The sequence below is a fragment of the Semicossyphus pulcher genome, unplaced genomic scaffold, assembly GCF_022749685.1.
Source record: "Semicossyphus pulcher isolate SPU_LCO1_2020_fin unplaced genomic scaffold, fSemPul1.0.p SCAF_8, whole genome shotgun sequence".
Taxonomy (NCBI): Eukaryota; Metazoa; Chordata; class Actinopteri; order Labriformes; family Labridae; genus Semicossyphus; species Semicossyphus pulcher.
Window position 1 is genome coordinate 33,129,320 of NW_027211759.1, and position 14,246 is coordinate 33,143,565.

General features: G+C 42.3%; 1 protein-coding gene across 1 annotated transcript in view; it reads right to left on the reverse strand.

The window, feature by feature from the left end:
• The window catches only part of hipk3a (homeodomain interacting protein kinase 3a), a 58,730-nt gene extending 45,022 nt beyond the window's left edge, over positions 1-13,708 (reverse strand). The window contains exon 1 of the mRNA XM_069687049.1: positions 13,405-13,708. The gene's annotated coding sequence lies outside the window, so the exon portion shown is untranslated. The remainder of the gene's footprint in view (positions 1-13,404) is intronic.
• Between the last annotated feature and the right edge of the window lie 538 nt (positions 13,709-14,246).

Below are 14,246 nucleotides of genomic sequence, written 5' to 3' on the forward strand. Positions count from 1 at the left end.
TTCATAGAGTCTGTTACTACGGTAACTGACCGAGAGCTTAAGTTACCTCTCTCTGTGAAACAGGCTAGAGTTACCCCTCTTTCTCTGGTTTGAGTTACCTCCCTTTGTGAAACGGAAAACTCAGAGTTTCCCTCATTTCAGGGTTAACAGACTCAGAGTTTTCAATAAACCTGCTTCGTGAAACGGACCCCTGGTCTAGACCGACTCTTTGCTATGTTATTTAAAGAGAGGCCCAACATGAATCACCATGAGTAGCACTTAGCAATATTCGGCACATTGGCAAGGAAAAACTTCCTATTAACAGGCAGAAACCTCGAGCAGAACCAGACTCATGTTGTACAGCCATCTGCCTCGACTGGATGGGCCGAAAATGGGAAAGAAGGAGATGCAGGATAGAGACAGGCAAAGAGAGCAACAACAACATATTTTCTTGTTACAACAACAACATATGTCCTTGTTACATGAACAACAACAGACACATACTTATGGTTACAATGCCAATAATAGTGACAGACTAGGGTGAAGATTAGCAAAATAAATAAATAAATAACTTAGCGAGAGAAGCAGAGTAATGATAAAGGCTGAGGTAATCGTAATTGTAACAGTTGAAGTCAACAGGTCTACTATTAGCATTAGCAGCAACAATAATGATACTATGGGGAAGGCTGATGTTAGTAGTTGTTGCAGTTTAGCAATATATTCACATATGTTCAAAATGTATCTGAAATCAAAATATTAAAATTCGAAAGTTGTCACATTTGCATGACATACAAAATTCAAATAAAATTATGTTTCTGTAGCAGCTTAAATAGCACTAAAATAAAATATCAAATGAAATAGAAGTGAGTATAACACAAAAACACACAAAAGTAGGACCAAAAATCTTCTGCGGGGTTGTACAGAGGTGTAGACGTGTAAGCTTGTTGTTTTGAGCGTAACCGCTATGAAACTTACAGACAATAAAGCTTAACGCTTATGTGCCTTCGTTACTATCGAACTTCAAACTAACTGAGAGACAGACTGTACACACAGGATCTTGCTGCGCAGTTTAGATGCGCAGAGGGTAGAAACAGCGGTGCTCTGAAAGCAAGCTTTCTTTGGCTGATAAATGTGATTTTAACAAGAGTTTGTTGTTCACAATGTTTCGTTCTGTATGGGAAAGATGATGCTTCCTAATGCTTCCTTTCGCCGTGTGTGCTGCTCTGCTCAGCTGTGACGCGCACTTTGGCAGCGATAGGGACGTCCTCATTTCCCATGATGCCTGCCGCCTAGTGCTGACTGAGTAGTTTAAGTTGTTAAGTTTGCTATTTATGTTCCAAAATGCAAAAAAAAAAAAAATGTTACAGTTTTTAATGTGTCTGTTGAGAACATATGTTCTGCATATGTTGGTAATTGTCATTTTTATGCTGGTTTATAGTTGTTACCATGAGTGAGGTGGCTGTTTCATTTTTTGACTTCAGCTGTATTTCACTATAACAAATCCAAGAGCCTGACTCTCATTATATTAAAATTCAAACTGCGCTCTCTGTAAATCAGAAAGTGTACTGACTTTAGCCCACAGCGTTGCCGAATATGAAGTTAATTTATATCCGAGAACATTTCCGCCGATACTAGAGATGTCAACGCTCGTTCACTTCAGTGACCCGGATCTTCGGATCTCTTTCAGCTGAAAGATTCGTTCAATACATTCGTTCACCAGGTCGTTCAGTGACATTTCCGGTTTACCCGTAACTCACTCACTCTCACTCGTTCATGATGATACGGCTCCCATTGCATTACTGGTCATCATAATATAACAGTTACTTGGCCCAACTATATTAAAAAGAAAATATTATAATATTTATATAAAAATAAACATTCATGTGTTATCTCATCTTGCTGTTGTGTCAGTATATTTTTGAGCTGTTGTAATACCGTCTCTAGTATTGTACTTTACTTTATTTCTTTATTTCAGACACATAAGTCCATATCTGTACAAAACACAATACATAAAACAAAAGACGAAGACTACAACTTCATTGTGCTTTACACAAAGTCGTGGTCGAGGATCAGAATGTCTGACCTGTTTCGTTCGTTCACATTCGTTCACGAACGAAATGACCCGGTCATTCGCCCCTCCTCGGCGCTCAAACTGTATTTGCTAGTGTGAAGGTTCTCAGTAATCCAGGTCATTGTAATTTTAATATGCTTCTAATATGAGAAAATCATCCTTAACAGAGGCAATGGCCTAGACACCACCGATTTCCCAATTACAATGCAGTATTAAATCATCTGCCTAAACAGGTGAGATCGCACTCACACTCAGGATCATGTGAGCCTAATGACCCATCAACACCAAGGGGAGTGGTGGAGTCAGCTAAAACGGGCCATCAGCTGAAATGGGCCAGATAAGGTTGGACCATAATGTAGCTTAGCGAAAGTTCAAGCAGGAAGACTGTTCTCATTCATTCATTCATCATTAACTTCATTCATACTACACTCTCTCTCTTTCCCCCCTCTGTTCCTGTTTCGCGATCAGCTGATTATGGGCGTTCCCATTTAAGCATTAACCAACCAGAGTTAGACACGACGTCTGTGAACCAATCATCTTACTGCTGTCAAACTTTAAATCTGCTCCTCTCCCTTCCGCAGTCTGCTCAGCGTTTCAGACGATTATTGCGAATGGAACATTTCCTACTCACCCTTTGTTGCATCTCGTTGTTTCATTTTCCTCCAATGTCCGACTCTGACCTCGATCAACTCGCGGAGGATCCTGATCTAGGAGGCGATGTGTTGCCGGAGATAGCTTCCATCCCCCCGGACAGCCTGCGCAGGAGCGCTCGCCTTGCAGTTCGTGACAGTCCATCAAAAGGCGAGGCAGGATTCCTTATGTCTCAGCTTCATGGTCGTGGCATCACTCCAGCACCAGGTATTTCTCTCTCCCAGCTCCGCGAGTTGGCGGAATTATCAAATTACGAACAGGGAGAATGCTCATATCGCGCCGAGCAACCGGCTGCTTCCATCATCTCCTCTCCTGTACCAACTCGCGGTCGGAAAAGAACGAGGAAATCAGGTCCCTCGCAAGTTCCTCAGCCCAAGAGGAGAAATGTCTCTTGCCGGTCCCCCTCTCACGCAGAACCGACTAATCCAAGACACTCATCCTCTGATAGTTTCTTAGTCTCCACCTTACAGGCTCTGAATAAATCTATGGGTAATATCGACGCACGCCTTCGTGCTCTGGAGAACGCTTTATCTGCCACTTCTTCCTCTGCTACAACTCTGCTGGATGTCACTACGCCAAGTCAGCCATCCACTATCACTCGGATTGAAGCTTCAGCACATTCACTCGCCACGGCTGTTCCAGCTCCTATTTTAGGTAGGCCTTACATTCCGCAATCAGCGTACATATTTCCCCGATTAAGGTCTAAAATCTTAGATGGCAAAGACATTAATCTAGTCAGCCTTATCCTGCCTTCACCAGAGTGCGCTAATAGCATCGCCACAGGCGAAAATTTAACTGCCGTCTTTAAGTCCGCCGATCCCCGGCTTAATAATGATTTGAGTTTCGGGCAGTTCGTAGCAGCTTTCGGCATATTCCGTGATGTTATATGCTCTGCTTTCCCCGAGAGAAGACAAGAACTCGATGCTTATTTGTCTCTCATCAGTGATCTCAATCTCAAGTATGGAAAAAACATATTCTTTCAGTACCACAAAGCTTTCTCAAGAAAAGCCGCTCTGAACATTTCACAATATAACACCCGCCTGGACTGGTCCATTCTGGACACCGAGCTCCTAGTGATGTTCGCCGGAGGAAATCAAATCATCACCTGCAGCTCATGTGGGCAATCAGGTCATTCCGCCTCCCTTTGCCCCTCAGTGCCGTTTCAGCAGTCTCTCTTCAAGCCCCCACCTCCACCCACGCCTCTACCTCTCACCGACAAACGTGGCCGCCAGGTGCATCTCTTTAATAGCACGCCGATCTGCAACAATTTCAATGAAAATGTCTGCTCATTTCCCAATTGCCATTTTCTTCACGTTTGCAGCAGTTGCAGGGATGCACATCCCCGGTCCGTCTGCCCACGGCGCATCGTTCCGTCTCGGAATTTTGCACGCCAAGAGAACCGACGTGGTTCAAAGACATTCTGAACTTTCACCCTTCTACACCAATAAATGTTAAATATTTAGCAGCAGAACTGTCATCTCATCCTGATTCAGTGTTCGTGGATCACCTTCTTACAGGGCTCTCTCAGGGTTTTCGGGTCGGAGTTTTAGCTTCTCCCTCAGTTACGTACGTAACAAAAAATCTCAAGTCCGCAGCGAAAGAGCCAGAAATAGTCTCGCAACTATTAGAGAAAGAGGTTAATAAAGGGTATGTCATAGGTCCATTCAAGTCTTCCCCCTTTTCAGTATTTCGCACTAGCCCCATAGGTGTAGCTACAAGGAAATATTCAGGGAAGAAAAGGTTAATTTTCGACCTGTCCGCGCCGCGCTACGGCCCCGTTGCGAGCGTTAACAGTCTTATTCCGCCTGAACCTTTTTCTCTTCACTACGCATCAGTCGATAACGCCATCAAATTGATAAAGTTAGCAGGGCAAGGCGCGTGGCTCTCCAAAGCAGATATCACCGACGCATTCAAAATTGTTCCCATTCATCCGTCTCAATGGCCTCTTTTCGGCATCAGGTGGGATTCAAAGTACTACTTCGCCGTGCGCCTGACATTCGGGTGTAGAAGTAGCCCGTGCATATTCAACCTTGTTTCTGAGGCGCTTTGCTGGATCCTGTTAAACCAATTCAGGGTTCCCTCCGTTCTTCATCTGCTTGATGACTTCCTCCTGATAGATCCTCCTCACGATGGCTCAGGCTCCTCTTTAGGGAAACTAAAACATTGCTTCCAGGTTCTTGGCGTTCCTCTCTCAGAAGAGAAAACTGTAGGTCCCGACACACGTCTAGAGTTCCTTGGTATCACGCTGGATAGTATCGAAATGAAAGCGTCGCTCCCAGCCGAAAAACTGCAGCGCATTCGTGATATTTCAAAATCGTACTGCGCAGCTGAGTACATCACAAAGCAGCAGTTACTTTCCCTTCTAGGGCATCTTAACTTTGCCATGCGCGTTATCCCTCAAGGGCGGTCTTTCATATCTCGTTTACTAGAGATGTCGTCATCAGTGCATAATTTACATGACGTCATATCATTAGATGAAGGGTGCCGCTCCGACCTGAGTTTTTGGTCCCTGCTGCTCGAGCACTGGAATGGCATAACCTTCTTCTATGATGACTTGGTACATTCTTCTGACTCCTTGAAGTTTTTCACGGATGCCGCTCCATCCGTGGGTTTTGGGGGGTTCTTTCAAGGCCAGTGGTTCGCTGATCACTGGCCTCCCGCTTTCTCCGGTTTCGATCAGTCCTCAGCGCTGTACGAAATTTACCCCGTTGCAGTTGCATGTCACGTGTGGGGTCAGCATTGGAAACGCAAACGTATCTCAGTGCTTTGTGATAATCAAGCTGTCGTCAGCATGATCAACAGAGGGCGCTCCTCTTCTAAAGATATCATGCCATTCCTTCGAAGCATCACATGGTCGTCCATAACTCACAACTTCATAATCACGGCCCGTCACGTGCCTGGGCATTACAATAAACTTGCTGACTCTCTCTCACGCTTTAACTTTCAGATCTTCCGGAGCATCTGCCCCGAAGCCAGCCCAGTCCCTATTCAAGTTCCGCCCCTTCAACAGCTAACTCTATTCTAAATCATGGCCCCATGATCAGCTATTTAGAGTCATCCAAATATTATATGAGGAAAGGTTTAGCCCCCTCCACTTTAAAAACATATGATTTTGCATGGAGTACTTTTGCCTTGTTTTGTGTTTCAATATGTATGCCTCTCAAACCTGTTCACATTAACACCATTTGTGCTTTCATAGGCTATTGTATGGATGTTAGACATTTTAAACCTCAGTATATTAGAGGATTACTTGCAGGAATCCAGTTTAACGTCAGATGTTATGATCCCTCTTTTCCTAGTCTATTTTCGAATCCTGCTATTAAAATTTTGTTAAAGGGCATTGCTAAAGTCTCCCCTCCTGTTGCAGACCGCAGGAGGCCTATTACTTTGTCCGTTCTTCACAGCATGTTATCTGAACTTAGAAAAGGGTTCTTATCTCCTTATGTTGACGCTCTGCTCGAGGCAGTATTTTCCATGGCTTTTTATGCATTCCTCAGAGCTGGTGAATTCACTACAACTTCCTCTCAATCTTTCAATCCCAATAAGAATATTTCTTTCTCTGATTTAGCCTTTCATTCTAGTCACTATTGTGTAGATCTTAAGGATACTAAATGTAATGGGTCCTGTTCAGTCATTGTGGCTCGCACAGGAACAGTCTTTTGCCCCTTTAAATCCATGATCAAATTCCTTTCAGTCAGACCCCCTACTAACGCCAAGTCTCCTCTATTTCTAACACCTGGGAACTCCCCTCTTTCAAAATCTTGGTTTAATTCTCATCTAAAACAAGTGCTCCTCAAAATCAATTTATCCCCCCAGCATTATTCAGGGCATTCTTTTAGAATAGGTGCTGCCACTACTGCTGCCAATCAAGGCATCTCATCATCCTCTCTGCAACAACTCGGGCGGTGGTCTTCCTCGGCCTACACTTCTTATATTCGCCCTGATGTCGGCACCGTTCTTGCAAATCAAAGATCTCTGAAACCCTGAATTCTGGTAAGCTTTTCATATAACTGGTGGTGATGGTACGTGCGGTGTTGCTATGGGTTGAGGTTCACCGTTGCGTCCTGTCACAAGGTCTCATGGCGGGGGAGGGCACGTACACGCACCATACACTTGGTTAAAACACGTAGATCATATAGGTTTCATCACGCACCTCACGTTAAGAGCTATGCGGCCACCGTCAGCTTAGGGTCATATGACCTTTAACACTCAGCCTTAGCGGCTCGATCAGGTCATCGGAACAGCATACACCTCACATAGGTCTATCGTGACCTCATCATGCACGGCCAATCGCTGGTCCAGGTCTATCGTGACCCTCTCATGCATGGTCAATCGCTGGCCAAGGTCTATCGTGACCTCTTCATGCACGGCCAATCGCTGGTCCAGGTCTATCGTGACCCCCTCATGCACGGCCAATCGCTGGTCAAGGTCTATCGTGACCCCCTCATGCACGGCCAATCGCTGGTCAAGGTCTATCGTGACCCCCTCATGCATGGTCAATTGCTGGCCAAGGTCTCATGACCTCACTCTTGCACGGCCAATCGCTGGCTTCATGTCTTGTGATCTCACTCTTGCACGGCCAATTATTGGCTATTAATGTGAATGTAAATGTCTAATTATTGTTTCATAATGCATATCAATTATTCACGCTCTCTGTGCTTAATTCTTTAACTCTTCTTAGAATCCCGTTACAACCCGGTAAGGTAAGGCCTGCTTCATCAAAAGTGAGTATATGCTTCCCATTATTTCTTCTCATTGTTTTGGGGGGTATCCTATCCTGCTCTCAGCCTCTACACCCCTCCAGCTCACGATGACATCACGATGGAGTCTAATCGCCAAAGACTTTGCACATTTCATTTCAACCTGTAAATAAATAATTGTCAAACGTATTAAGTCTCTCCTGATTGAAATAGCTCTTTAAAATTTAACAATCAAGAACAATGACTGATCTTGATTTGTTGCCACAATAAGGTCGCGTTCTGTCTTTATTTTCCGCACACAATTACTATAAAAAATAAAGTACGTCTCTCCACATGCTGGAATGACACGAGCAGGAGCTGTAACCTGCGATCAGTACATCATAGTTTATAACGCAGCGCAGAGGAGAACACAGACGTTTAATAACGTGGACCTGTGCTCAGATCTGTCTGTCTGTCTGTCTGTCAACAGAGACTGCAGTCTGCTGTGTACTACATATATTTTACACAGAGCTGTAGATGATCGGGCTTCATGATCAAACTTTTATATCTCGTCATCACTTCAGTCCGCGATGACTCGCTCCCTCCCTCCCTCCCTCTGAGCAGATGCTCTCTCCCTCTCAGCGCTGTGAGTCTGCATCACCGTTTTTATTATATGTTGTTTTTAAAGTTTAACGGAGGTGAATGATGCTCCTTATATATTCACAGGGCCTTAGGATGTAATATATTTAATCAGAGTCTGAATCTGTGAATTGACTTGTATGCACAGATGCACCTAATCGGGTCGCTTCGCTCAGTGAACGAGAATTGTCTTCGTTCAGTGAACGAGAGCGGTCTTCGTTCAGTGAACGAGAGCGAGAGAGAGAGAGAGAGAGAGACAGACAGAGACATTCGGTCAAGCGATACGTTCCGTCACTGTCACTCGTTCATGAACGATGACGGCTCACATTGCATTCACTGGTCTACCTGGCCCAACTTGCCCATTACAAAACCTACTTGCATTATAATTTCTAAATAAATAAATAAACATAGTTTAGTTTGTGTTCATCTGTCAGTGGTTTACACATCTGTGAATTGACTTGTATGCACAGAAGCACCTAATTGGGTCGCTTCGTTCAGTGAACGAGAATGGTCTTCGTTCAGTGAACGAGAGCGAGAGAGAGACAGAGAGAGAGACATTCGGTCAAGTGATACGTTCAGTCGTTCTCCTAACCAATGATGGTCATTTGATACATACAGCCCTCCTCTGAAACGCAATTGGCTCGTGCGAACATCAATCAGTCTGGTTTTCTAAAAGAAGAAGTGAGGCACTGGGGAGCCAAGCGAACAAAAGGAACAAATTTAATGCATGAAAGTGAACGGATCATCCCGTTCACTGAAAAGATTCATTCTTTTTGAAGGAATCGTTCAGGACCGAAACATCTCTAGCTGACACCAATATATCTGAAAAGTGCCAATCTTGGCCAATAAAATCGGTTTACCGATAAATCGGTCGGGCTCTAGTAAACAATCCACGTGCCTACATCAGCTGTGCGCTCAGTATCAAACTTTCAAGCTTCCTGGTGAACTTCCTCCAGCCAGCTGCCACAATATTGAGGAATGAGGAGTATTTACTGTGTATCTAACTCCTTATTTTAACTAGGCCACATAATGAGTGGCGCAGTTTTGAGCTGAACTTTTTAGCTGTCAGACGCCCAGGTCTTAATTATTTCGCTTTGAAAACACCGCAATGGACGAGGAGCAGCTGATGGAAGGAAGTTGAAAGATGACTGACTCCAGATATACACTCACTAGCCACTTCAATAGGTACACCAGGAAAATCTAATTTAGTCCAATAAACCGCCACACAAATGAGTATATTTTCTAGCGGTGATGGAATAAGTACAAAAGAAATAGTAATATCAGAGTGTATTAATACTCATTTCAAGCAAATGTCCTGTAATACAAACTAAACCAAGAGTTAAAATGACAAGAATCAAAATATTCTTACAGTACCATAACTTGAGCAGTGATGTTGCTAGCTTTTCAATGTAGTGATTCACCCACGGGTGGCGATTTGAGTGGGTCCCTGGGAAACCGAATGGGTCCCCAATAAAAGTTTTAGTTCCTGAGAAATTGTAGTGTGAAACTCATGTCTAATGTCTAAAAAAAACATAGTTTAGAACTATTCTAATATCTATTTTTGCGTAATATGTCCACAAGAGGACATACCAATACAACACCAGACAAACGTACATGCGAAGGTATTTATTTAAACATTAGCATGCCTTTTAAAAGATCAACATAGGCTTTCTACATCTTGCAAAATAAAAAAATTAATTAATTAATTTTAATAATCGTATATCCGTTTTAATACAATTCGGTTATATATTCGAATTAGAATATTCGTTGACAGCCCTAGTATGATATGGTTATTATTAACAGATATATTCACATATGTTCAAAATGTATCTAAAATTAAAAGAATAAAATTGCAAATCTGAAAAGGTGATCAGAAAACAACTATTCTGATGACAACTCTACCACTGAGCCACAGCCGCCCCAGAAATGACAGAGATGATGACAGTGATGATGACAGTGATGGTGACAACAGTGATGATGACAGAAATGACAGAGATGATGACAGTGATGACGACAGAGATGATGGCAGTGATGATGACACAATTACACAGAATGGGGTCATTTATCTCTGTATGATGTCTAGTTCAAAAGTTATGTAGATTTTCAATTTTCGTCAGAAATCCAAGCTGCAAAAATGAACAGACCTTTTTGAACAGACCCTTGGGACAATATTTCGAGTTGGGAACATCAAAATTTGTTTACCAGACACCCTGAGGATTACAAAAAACTAAGTTCGAAAAATATATCCACGGGGTGCATGGGGACCCTATCTTCCTACTAGACTATATCTTTCGCATGGCATACAAAATTCTAATAAACTAGTGTTTTTGTCGAACCAAATTAGATGATCAATAGGAGTGCTGATTTTATCACAAGAACAATATTGCAGCGAACAATACGTCACTCTATTTAAAGAAAGCTATATTGTAATTCCATTATAACTGTTCTTCATTCTTCTCCACCATATGTTAGTGTTTGTTCACAAAGTACTTTGTTTTGCTTACCTTGCTTCTCTTCAGTTATGTCTCCCCACACACCTTCACCTGCTGTAACTGCACGCAGCGCCTCTTTCTGTATCTCTCTCCCTATCTGCCACGTTTACATTCATCATGAGCTGCAAGTCGTCCAAGAAATTCAACTCGGGTTTGGAAGTTTTTCACTCGGGATCTCGTTTTCACAGCAGCAGGTGAGCCAGCAGGCTCATTGTTACGTGTCAAAACGATCAAACCCGACTAGTGAGACTGACACTACACAGCTGCACTTAAGGTCTTTAAAAACAGAACAAGAAGGACAGTATTTAACAGAAAACATCACACATCAATCAATGTATTTACAGGAGGGACCAGCGAACGTCTGTGTGTGATTGTGTGTGTGCAAGCGTGTTTGTTTATTTTCTCTGATGAGAATATGGGAGACGCTGCTCCAGGTATGGGGGAGACAGAACGCGAGGAGTGTCCAGTAAGTTAAATCGATCGTGGATGACAATCTCTTTTATAGATTAAAAAAAAGAGAGAGTCAATCACTTTGGAACTTTTATCACAAAAATGAAACTTAACTAACACAGTGGAAAGTCTGGTGATAAAAATTAAATACTGCAGCTATGTTTGTGGTGCATTACGAGCAGCCTTAATGTAAATCAATCTATAGCATGTCAGTGATTACCTGCATTTGCTGAGAAGTAACGGGTTATGTGCGCAGACGTGTCTGAGCAAAAGAAAACAGCAGCCACCATTAGGAAGTATATTTTTCACAGCCAGTGGAGTTCACAAAACATCAGCGACATGACTGAACATAACACAAGTTGCAAAAACTGGAGTTTGCGACAAAGTTCATATCCTCAAAGGGCAACTTCGCCGATTTTCAACCTCAGTCCTATCATGCTATTATGGGGAGCTAATGCCATTATGGTACAACAAAAAGAGCTGTTTGCGCGCATTTCAATGAGTCATGTTATGCAAACAATCGGGGCAAATTTGTCCCTTTTTCTATGCCTCATGGCAAAAAGCACCTAGTTCACAAATGGCGGCACTAACAGCAGGTGGTGGTAGCTGCAGTGCAGTATTATAAGGGTTGCCAGGCTCAGAGTTTACAGTGATCATGATGACAATTTGTCTCTAAAAAACTATCTGTTAATAAATAATATTTTGTCATTATTATTATAATCGGGAGACCAATCAGTCCAGGGCTTTGAAAGGCTCACTTGGTCCACATGTCTGGAGCCGTTACGCAGGAAGGGGATTATTATATGGATGGACTAGATACGCTGCTGTTCCCTGTTCGTTTAAAAAACATAAAGCTGCGTTACAGACAGTAATACTAGTAAACACCAGTCGAGTCTGGATTTTACAGTAAGCTGTTCAAAGATCTGCCCCCTCCTCTCCCGTCTCATCGATCTGTGCATGCAGTTGAGGTCCGTCAGCAGAGAGTGGAGCTGCAGACAGCTTCTCTCCACATTCAGACACAAAAAAAGAGCAAACTGCACAGATCAGCGAAACTGTTTGGACGAGTTTGCGCTTGAATATCATCAGGGCAATGTCCTTAGTGAATCAGACCTTGAGATGAGTGAATTACCCCCTACGTTTACCAACTGTTCTGATCGGAAGAACGAACATAACATACAGGCAGACTTCTCGCATAGACCTATAACTTCCCTTTAAAACCATGCCCTTTCATTCCTTTCAGAGAGAGAGGCGCAATGCATGCTGCATGTTGTAGGAATGTAGAATGGGTGAAACCACAAGTTGTTTGTACAACTTTCTCCACAGCTAAGGCCAATTTAAAATATTATTGCTTCTATTGATTGCAGAGAACACCAGCTTTGACTGACAGTGGCTTTTTCCAGGGGTGTATTTGTCCTTTAACTGTTGAAATGAAATCCATAGTGACAGATTAATTGTTGTTGTCGTGGCTAAACAAGCATATCGCGAGACCGTGTATACGCGATGTCGTCTGTGCTGATTATATGTGCAGAGGGTTGAAACAACAGTGCTCAGACAGCAAGGTTTCCCGTGCAGATTACTGTGATTTTAACACAAGTTTTACTACAAATCTAGTTCATAATGTATCGTTCTGTATGGGAAAGATTAGTGCGTCGCTAAGACACATGGATAGTGAGTTTACTGCTTCAGATGTAAATGTTGGACAATAGCTTACAGCAGTCTATGGCTGGCTGTAGCCTTTTATTGAAGGTCCCTAATGGAAACAGGTACATTTGAATTTAGCCAAGTGATCAAATGGGCTATAGTAGGCTGTTTATATGCTTAGGGTCTTGGTCTTTTTTCAGCAGGTTCAGAGGTTTTACCAGGGGTGCATTATCATTTATAATAATTTTTAGATATACTCACGTCTCTCCCACAATTTCAAATTGGCGTTTATACCAAAATCGGTTCTCTAAAGTAGCTCATTTAACGAGTTTAGCTCCCTTGTGCATTCAATAACAAAGCATGAAATTCATTTTCCTAGCGGCATGGGAGAGGAAAAAGGCATGGACAATTGAGCGATGGCATCTACTGCTTATTAAACATATGCTTAAAGGCATTTCAACAAAGGTTTTTGTTATTCCAAAATTGGTTGTTGAACTTTTATCAATGACATTTTATTTTTATATTTTTACGAATGTCACAAAGTCGAAAGCCAAAGTTTCTCAAAATCATAGCACAAACAAGTGTGTGCTCGTAATAACGTTAGGCTTCCGAGTAACAAACCTAAATAGCTTTCGCTGCTTACACTTGTGTGCATAGTTAAGTTGGCTAGCTTAACAGTTAGCAAACAAGCTACTTGAGTCCCTTCAATGTTTAAAAATACAAAACAAAACAAAAAAACAGAAACGATCGAAATACAGAAAACATATTTTACAAAACAGTTAAGTCAGATGTGATGACATACCTTCAGTAAGACCTGCAAATTATTTCATCTGGAGCAGCAAGAAACAAGCAAGCAAAGAGGATCCGCACCAGTCATATCCCACAACGATGCTGCTGCTGCCATCTTGTTCAACAACGAGGAGAGACCGAGTTATTTTCAACATTTAAAGCTTTAAAAACGCAAAAAAAAATAGCTTCTGCGAACGTCAGCCATGACCTAATATTTTGATTGCGTTCATGGGTTTTACACAGCGTTGCTCTTGTCTCTACTTAGGACAAGGACTTCATGTTTCTAAACTTTAGAATGTAAATACGCCGCGTCCATGATGGACATAGCTGCTAGCTGTTGCTGCTGGTTCAGTAGCCTGTTGCTTCTCCGCATGTGTGGAATGTTGGGGAGGGGAAAGGGGTGTTGGGCGAGGGGAAAAGTTTGTTGTGAAACTGACAACTGATTTTATTTCCGTGGTACTTTACGCCATTAAATCAATTTAGATATAGAGTTTTAAGACTTAAACATTAAATCGTAATGTGTTTATTAAATCATTTTAAAAACTTTTTTTTTAATCCCGTATTTATTTCCGGAGCTTCTTTAAAATCTGAGTACAAGTGTGCAACTGCCCTTAATCCTCGGTTCACTGCATTTGTTGGTTTTGGCAATATGATTATTGCAAATTCTTTAGGGATTTGCTTAAATAACCCAAAATACATAGGTGTATGTAAAGGATAAATGTATAGTGAGCAGGTTGTTATCGCAGAATGGAATCCTGACAGGGGGAGTCTTGTCTCACAGTGAAGGTGTTCTTCTGCAATAATAACCTACTCACTATACATGATCCTGCAAATTAGACGGTTATTTACTTACGC